This window comes from Cnephaeus nilssonii (genome assembly GCF_951640355.1).
Source record: "Cnephaeus nilssonii genome assembly, chromosome: 6".
Taxonomy (NCBI): domain Eukaryota; kingdom Metazoa; phylum Chordata; class Mammalia; order Chiroptera; family Vespertilionidae; genus Cnephaeus; species Cnephaeus nilssonii.
This window is the reverse complement of record NC_137077.1, coordinates 100,520,887-100,530,039: the sequence shown is the minus strand read 5'-3', so window position 1 is coordinate 100,530,039 and position 9,153 is coordinate 100,520,887.

The following is a 9,153-nucleotide window of genomic DNA, read 5'->3' as shown; positions in this document are numbered from 1 at the left end:
CAGGTTTTCATATGTCTCTTGGCCTTCCTTCTGTCTTCTTTCAAAAAGTGTCTATTTAGATCAATTGCCCATTATTTGATTTGGTTGTTCATCTTCTTTTTGTTAAGTTGTATGAGTTCCCTGTAAATGTTGAAGATTAAACCCTTATCATTGATATCATTGGCAAATATTTTCTCCCATACAGTGGGCTTTCTTTTTGTTTTATTGATGGTTTCCTTTACTGTGCAAAAGCTTTTTATTTTGATGTAGTCCCATTTGTTTATTTTCTCTTTATTTCCATTGCCCTAGGAGCAGTATCAGTGAAGAAATTGCTTTGGCATATGTCTGAGATTTCTCTGCCTGTGGATTCCTCTAGTATTTTTATGGTTTCCAGTCGTATGTTTAACTCCTTGATCCATTTTGAGTTTATTTTTGTGTATGGTGTAAGTTGGTGGTCTAGTTTTATTTTTTTTGCATGTATCTGTCCAATTTTCCCAACACCATTTATTGAAGAGACTGTCTTGACTCCATTGTATGTTCATGCCTCCTTTGTCAAATATTAATTGAGCATAGTGATTTGGGTTGATTTCTGGGTTCTCTATTCTATTCCATTGATCTATATGTCTGTTCTTGTGCCAGTACCAGGCTGTTTTAAGAACATAGGCTTTGTAATACCGCTTGATATCTGATATTGAGATCCCACCTACTTTGTTCTTCTTTCTCAGGATTGCTGTGGCTATTCAGGGTCTTTTTTTATTCCAGATGAATTTTTGGAAAGTTCGTTTTAGGTCTGTGAAATATGCCGTTGGTATTTTACTGGGAATTGCATTGAATTTATAGATTGCTTTGGGTAGTATGGACATTTTGATGATGTTGATTCTACCAATCCATGAACATGGTATGTTCTTCCATCTGTTTATGTTTTCCTCTATTTCTTTTTTCAGTGTCGTGTCGTTTTCCGCATATAGGTCTTTTACCTCCTTAGTTAAGTTTATTCCTAGGTATCGTAATTTTTTTGGTGCGATGATAAATGGGGTTGCTTTTTTAGTCTCTCTTTCTCTAAGTTCACTATTGGTGTATAGAAATGCCATAGATTTCTTGGCGTTAATTTTGTATCCTGCTACATTGCCCAATTCATTTAGTAAGTTTAATAATTTTTTGATAGAGTCTTTAGGGTTTTCTATGTACAGTATCATGTCATCTGCAAATGACAGTTTTACTTCTTCTTTTCCAATTTGGATGCCTTTTATTTCTTCTTCTTGTCTGATTGCAATGGCTAGTACTTCCAGCACTATGTTGAACAGGAGTGGTGAGAGTGGGCACCCCTGTCTTGTTCCTGTTCTTAGGGGAAATGGTTTTAGATTTTGCCCATTGAGTATGATGTTGGCTGTGGGTTTGTCATATATGGGTTTTATTATGTTGAGGTATGATCCTTCTATTCCCACCTTGCTGAGAGTTTTTGTCAAGAAAGGGTGTTGGATTTTGTCAAATGCTTTTTCTGCATCAATTGATATGACTATGTGATTTTTATCTCTCAATTTGTTTATGTGATGTATCACCTTTATTGATTTGCAAATATTGTACCATCCTTGCATCCCAGGGATAAATCCTACTTGGTCATGGTGTATGATCTTTCTGATGTACTGCTGTATCTGATTTGCTGGAATTTTGTTGAGGATTTTGGCATCTATGTTCATGAGGGATATTGGCCTGTAATTCTCTTTCATTGTGTTGTCTTTATATGGTTTTGGTATTAGGGTAATGCTGGCTTCATAGAAGGAGCTTGGAAGTGTTCCTTCCTCTTGAATTTTTTGGAATAGTCTGAGGAGGATAGGTTTTAGTTCTTCCTTGAATGTTTGGTAAAACTCCCCTGTGAAGCTGTCTGGCCCCTGGCTTTTGTTTGCTGGAAGCTTTTTGATGACTGCCTCAATTTCTTCCATAGTTATTGGCCTATTGAGATGTTTAGATTCTTCCTGATTGAGTTTTGGAACGTGGTATTTTTCTAGGAATATGTCCATTTCCTCCAGGTTGTCCAGTTTGTTGGAATAGAGTTGTTCATAGTATTTTTTTTAACAATCCTTTGTATTTCTGTGGGGTCTGTTGTTATTTCTCCTCTTTCATTTCTGATTTTGTTTATTTGGGTCCTCTCTCTTTGCTTCTTGGTGAGCCTGGCTAGAGGTTCATCATCTTGTTTATCCTTTTAAAGAACCAGCTCTTGGTTTTGTTGCTCTTTTGTATTGTTTCTTTGGTCTCTATGTCGTTTATCTCCACTCTGATCTTTATTATTTCCTTCCTTCTGCTCACTGTGGACTTTTCTTGTTGCTCTCTTTCTAATTCTTTGAGTTGTAGGGTTAGGTAACTTATTACCATTGTTTCTTGTTTTTTTGCAGTAGGCTTGTAGAGCTATGAACTTCCCTTTCAAGACTGCTTTCACTGTGTCCCATAGATTTTGGATTGTTGTGTTTTCATTGTTATTTGGTGCCATGATGTTTTTTATTTCTTCTTTGATCTCTCTGGTAACCCAATCATTGTTTAATAGCATGCTGTTTAGTATCCATGTGTTTGATTTTTCTGGATTGTTTTTATTGTAGTTGATTTCCAGTTTTATGCCACTGTAATCTGAGACAATGTTTGATATGATTTCTATCTTCTTGAGTTTGAAGAGACTTTGCCTGTGACCTAATATATAGTCTGTCTTTCAAAATGACCCATGTGCACTTGAGAAGAATGTATATTCTGTGGCTTTGGGGTGAAATGTTCTGAAGATGTCAATTGTTTCCATCTAGTCTAGTGAGTCATTTAGGACTGATGTTTCTTTACTGATTTTTTGTTTAGAGGATTTATCCAATGGTGACAGTGGGGTATTAAAGTCTCCTACTATGATTGTATTGCTGTCAATCTCTCCCTTGATATCCTCCAGGAGTTTTTTTTTAATGTATTTGTGTGCTCCTGTATTGGGTGCATATATGTTTACCAGAGTTATATCTTCTTATTGGATTGCTCCCTTTAGTATTATGTAGTGGCCTTCCTTATCTCTTTTTATGTCCTTCACTTTGAGATATAATTTGTCAGATATAAGTATTGCTACCCCAGCTTTTTTTCATTTCCATTCACCTGAAAAACCATTTTCTATCCATCACCCTCAGTCTGTGTGTGTCTTTTTTTCTGAGGTGTGTTTGTTGTAGATAGCGGATATATGGGTCATGTTTTCATATCCAATCCGTTACCCTATGTCTTTTGATTGGGAAATTTAATCCATTTACAGTTAAAGTTATTATTGATAGATACTTGTTTGTCGCCATTTTTATTCTTTACCCCTGTGTTCCTTCTTCCTTTCTTCTTTCTCTCTCTCTCTCTTTTTTTTTTTTTTTTTACAGCAGACCCTTTATAATTTCTTGCATTGCTAATTTGGTGGTAATAAACTCCCTTAGTCTTTTTTTGTCTGTGAAGCTCTTGATTTCACCTTCAATTTTGATTGATAGCCTTACTGGGTACAGTATTCTTGTATTCAGACCATTCCTTTACATGACTTTGTATATTTCATTCCATTCCCTTCTGGCCTGATGTGTTTCTGTTGAGAAATCAGTTGCTAGTCTGATGGGGTAACTTTGTAGGTAACTTTCTGTCTCTCTCTGGCCACTTTTAAGATTCTTACTTTGTCGTTGGTGTTTGCCAATCCTACCTAATAAAAAGGTAATATGCAAATTGACCATACCATAGACACACCCACAAGCCACGCCCACAAGCCAATCAGAGCAAGTATGCAAATTAACCCAACCAAGATGGCTACAGCCACAGAGAGCAAGGTTTCCCAGGTAACAAAGCAAGCCAAGCTTTCCGCGAGCTGTTGCAGGCCTAAGCCTACACTCAAGCTACAAAGTTTCAATTATAGAAGGCAAACAAATTCAAACAGAAATGGCGGCAGAACGGAGCTTGAGAGAGCAAGCCAGGGTTGCCGGTGACAACAGGGGAAGCAAAGCTTTCCACACACCCTGGCCTGGCCCAGCCTCTGCTTAAGGCTACAAAGTTTCAATTATAACCCCAACAAAACGGCTGCTGGCCGTGGAGGGAGCAGCAGGCTTGGCTCCGCTCCAGGCTACCAAGTTTCAATTGTAGAAGGAAAATAAATTCCAGATACCAGGGCCTCCGCTTGGGTTGCCAGGGGGCGTGGCTGGCCTGCAAACCACCACAGGCCCCTTGCTCAGGCCTCCCCATGCCCCAAGGGAACCCCCACCCTGATCAGGGACACCCTTCAGGGCAAACCAGCTGGCCCCCACTCCTGCACCAGATTGACCATCACTCCAATACACAATATGTTTGCCCCCATGTGGTCAAAGATCCTTCCCCCATGTGGACACAAGATGGCCACCACAAGATGGCCAGCAGGAGAGGGCAGTTGGGAGGCACCCGGCCTGCAAGAGAGGGCAGTTGAGAGGGACCAGGTTTGCAAGGGAGGGGAGTTGGAGGTGATCAACCCTGCAGGAGAGGGCAGTTAGGGGTGACCAGGCCAGCAGCGGAGGTAAGTTGGGGGCAAACAAGCTGGCAGGGGAGCAGTTAAGCATCAACCAGGCTGGCAGCAGAGTGGTTAGGGGGTGATCAGGCTGGCAGGCAGAAGCGGTTAGGGGCAATCAGGAAGGCAGGCAGGGAAGCAGTTGGGAGCCAGCAGTCCTGGATTGTGAGAGGAATGGGATCGGGCCTAAACGGGCAGTCGGACATCCCTCGAGGGGTCCCAGATTGGAGAGGGTACAGGCTGGGCTGAGGGACAACCCCCCTCCGTGCACGAATTTCGTGCACCGGGCTTCTAGTTTAATTATAACATGCCTTGGTGTCAGTCTTTTGGGGTTCATTTTGCTTGGGACTCTGTGAGCTTCTTGGATTTGTGTTTTTTTTTTTCTTACCTATATCAGGGAAGTTTTCTGTCATTATTTCTTCAAATAAGTTTTCTATTCCTTGCTCAGTTTTCTCTCCTTCTGGTACCCCTATTATGCGGATGTTGTTTTGTTTCATGTTGTCCCAAAGTTCCCTTATGCTCTCCTCCTGCTTTTTAATTTTTTTTTCTAGAAGCTGCTCTACTTGGGTATTTTTTCCCATCTTGTCTTCTAGCTCACTGATGTTGTCCTCTGCTTCTTCTAGTCTACTCTTTATGCTTTCTATTGAGTTCTTTACAGCAGTGATGTTATTTTTCACTTTTTCTTGGTTCTTCTTCATTTCCTCTTGGAATATTGTCAAATTTGTCTTCCATTCTTTTCATCCACCGTATGACTATTTCTTTGAATTCTTTCTCTGACAGGTTGCTTGCCTCCATTTAGTTTACTTCCTTTTCTGGTCATGCCTGCTTTTCTTTTATATGCAGGCTGTTTCTTTGCCTCCACATGATCTCTCTTCTCCGGGTGTCTGGTTATGTAGTTCTCTCTCTCCTGTGTTGATTTAAAGGCATAAAATACAACACAGCAAGGCACAACGTAGAAGGCACTGAACACAAATGTATTCACAATATTAATAACCCCAAATAAAATTGACCACCAGAGAAAGGCAAATTGGAGGGTAGTAGAGAAAGGAGAAGAGTAAAAAAAAATTGGTGTGCAAAAATGAAATTGGGAAAAGGAAAGAAAAGTAAGAGAGAGAAGAGAGAGAATAAGAAAGAAGAGGGAAAAAAACTGTATATATGGGGAGAAAACTCCAATAGAGTAGCCATTAATCCCAACACATGCCAGCAACAAGTCCCTGGAGATGAATGCAAACTACAAACAACAACTAATATCAAGTGAGGCGAGGGAAAACAGAAGCGAAAAACAAACAAAACAAAACAAAAAAACAAAAAGTAAAAGCAAAACAATCTCACAAACAAGCATAAAAAGTCAATATAATCAACAATCAAGCAAACAACAACAAAAGGACAGAGAGAAAAAAAATTTTTGGATAGTGAAGAAAGAGAAGAGAGAGGTGTGTATGGACTTGGAGCAGGGGATTGGAAATTAGGTCTATAAGTAGGGTGAAATTTTAACGGGGTAAAAAGAAGGAATAGGGAAAATCTAAAGCAGGAATAGGGTAAGAGAAACAGGACAACAAAAGGGGAAAAGTGAGGAAGAGAGTGATGGCATAAATGTAAAGTTGAGATAGAGTAAAGTGATGCTAAAGGAAAGATGAAAATAGAATGTAGAACACTAATCCCAAAGTAAAATAAAGAGAAAATAAAATGACACTTAAAAAAAAAGGTAAAATAGTAATAGTAATAGTATTGATTGAAAATAAAAATGTAATAATTAAAAGGGTAAAATCAAGTGAGGAAAAAAGAAAAAAAATTAGTTTCTTAAGTAAAAGATGAAAAAAACAAAAATGTGCAGCAGTGAAGGTCATTCATTTCCTCTACTGCTCTGCCTGGCACGCCTGTTTCCCAGTCAGGACAGCATTGAAGTTCCCTGCGTTCCACTGCTCCTCAGTGTTGTAAGCCAGTCCTGATTTTTAAGCAGGCAGTACGTCTCTATTTCCTATATTCCTTTATTTGTGTTTACATAAGAGCCAATCTGCGACTCAACCCCTGGGTGGCAGTGTTTTTGGATTGACCTCTGGGTCTATAGGTCCTCTCCAGCTAGTGTTCAGATCCTGCTTTCCCTGTGGCATTCAATACCAGTTTGGGGGAGTGGGTTGCCCCAGAGCTGGTTCTCTGATGGTTATTCCCCACTCTGATCCCCAGGTTCCAGAAAAACAACTTTCCCCTGCAGTCTCTTAGAGTGTCCCCAATTGGATGATCCTATGTATTGGGCTTAGTAATCAGAAGCAAGGATTTAAAGAGGGGGAAAAAAAAAAAAAAAAAGAGCCAGAGTAAGTGTGCGAACTCCGGGGTTGCGTGCAAGTCTGTCCAGTCTTTTTTCCCCTTGGGTCTAGGCAGCCGGCACACTTTTAAAATTTTCAGGCTGTCCTTTTGCACCCCGATCAAAATGGGTTGCTTTTTAGAGTTCCCTTCTGTTAGCAGCTCTGCGGACCCCCTTCCACATGCACGGACCATGCCAGCTCCAACAGCCACGGATTTTCCTATGCGCAGACTTCCCCCGGTCCTGCAACTCCCGCGTGTGCGTTTCTCCTGCCGGGACCACAGATCTCACCTTATCCCAGGCAAAATCTGACCTTTCCGTGAGGGAGTGTAGAGCTCCTCTGAAATGTGTGCTCATGCCACTTGGGAACTGGTGTTCTCGGGTTCACAGCTGTTCGGTGGGTGCCGTAGTTGTAGATTCCCCAGGCTTTTCAGGCGTCCGATAACATCCACTTTCCCCTTCAAGATGGCGCGGTCTCCGTGTCCAAGCCGGTTGCTCCAGGAGGGATCCCAGCAGCAGTGGGGGCTGCCCGGTTAGGGGAGCCCCGTCCAGCCGTCCCCCACTGTCTCCTGGAGTATAGCTGTCCCTCAACTCACCAACAAACACTCCCCGTGCGACCACACACTCTCCCTTTGTTTGCTCACTCACACACTATCTTGCAGTCTGCCTTCCCATTGGCAGCCATTTTCCACACTATCTCTGTATATCTTTTGATCTCATCTTTTATTTATTCTCTGACCCAGTCATTTTTTTTTTTGTAGTATGTTGTTTAAGCTCCATATATTTGAGGGTTTCTTTACTACCTTTTTGAAGTTGATTTCTAATTTCAAGGCATCGTGGTTGGAGAATATGCTTGATATAAGTTCATTGTTCTTGAATTTATTGATGCTAGTTTTGTGACCCAACATATGATCTATCCTTGAAAATGTTCCATGTGCACTGGAGAAGAATGTATGATCTGATGTTCTGGGATAAAATGTTCTGTAAATGTCAGTTATGTCCATATGGTCTAGTGTTTCTTTTAAGGCTGATATTTCTTTATTATTTTCTGTTTGGCTGATCTAGAGATATCAATGGAATGTCCCCAACTATGATTGTGTTGGTGTTTCTTGGTTGTGTGCATATTAGTATATATGAAGAAGTGTTATATTTTCTTATTGTAGTGTACCCTTTATAATTATAAAGTGTTAATTTTTGTCTCTTGTTATCTTGAAATCTATTTTATCACATATATGTATGGCTACACCTGCTTTCGTGTGGTTGTTATTTGCTTGGAGAATCATTTTCCACCCTTTAACTTTGAATCTACCTTTGTCTTTGCAGCTTAGATGTGTCTATTGTAGGAAGCATATACTGGTAGTTGGGTTTTGTTTTTTGATTCACTCTGCTGCTGGGTGCCTCTTTATTGATGAATTCAGACCTTTTACATTTAGGGTAATTATTGATGTATGATGATTTCTTATATCCATTTTATCTTTTATTTTCTGGTAGCTCTGTGCCTCCAGTGGGTCTTTTCCTTTGTGTTTCTGTCTGTTGTTTTTGTTTAGTGATATTTTGAACTTCTTTCCTATTTTTTAAAACTATATGTCCTTTTTTGGGGATTTTTGTGTGTGGTTACCATTAGGTTTATAAAAAATGAAGTTGCATATATACTATAGTTTTTTTTTTTTCTTTTGAATGCATCTGATTTTTATCCCCCTTTGCCAGTTCAGACCTTTACTCCCTCTCCTTTTATGTTTTTGTTGTCACAAATTATCCCTGTTTATGCTGTAAGATTTCTGGTGATCTTACTCATAATGTTGTGACATATATAAATAAATAAATAAATAAATAAATATATATATATATATATCCCCTATATAATAAAAGGCTAATAATATCCAAATTGTCCCCTTGGGAGTTCGACCAGGAGACCAGGAGTTCGATCGCTTGCTATGACGTGCGCTGACCACCAGGGGGTGGCGCAGAACATGGCAAGTGACCAGCAGTGGCGGTGGGGTGCTGAGGGAGCAAGGGAAGGAGGAGGTGGGGAGGCAGGGAACCTGATCAGCCCTAATCACCAGCCAGGCCTAGGGACCCTACCTGTGCATGATTTCATGCACCGGGCCTCTAGTATATATATAATTCTTTATTGTTTAAAGTATTACATATACTATTACATAAGTGACCTTATATTTTTTTGTTTCAGATGGAATAACTCCCTTGAGTATTTCCTATAATGGAGGTTTTCTGGTGATAAAAATCCCTCAGATTCTGTGTGTCTGCGAATAACTTTATTTCTTCAGATTTAAAGGATAATTTGCTGGATATATTATTCATGGCTAGTAATTTCTCTCTTTCAGACATTTGAATATTTGATTCC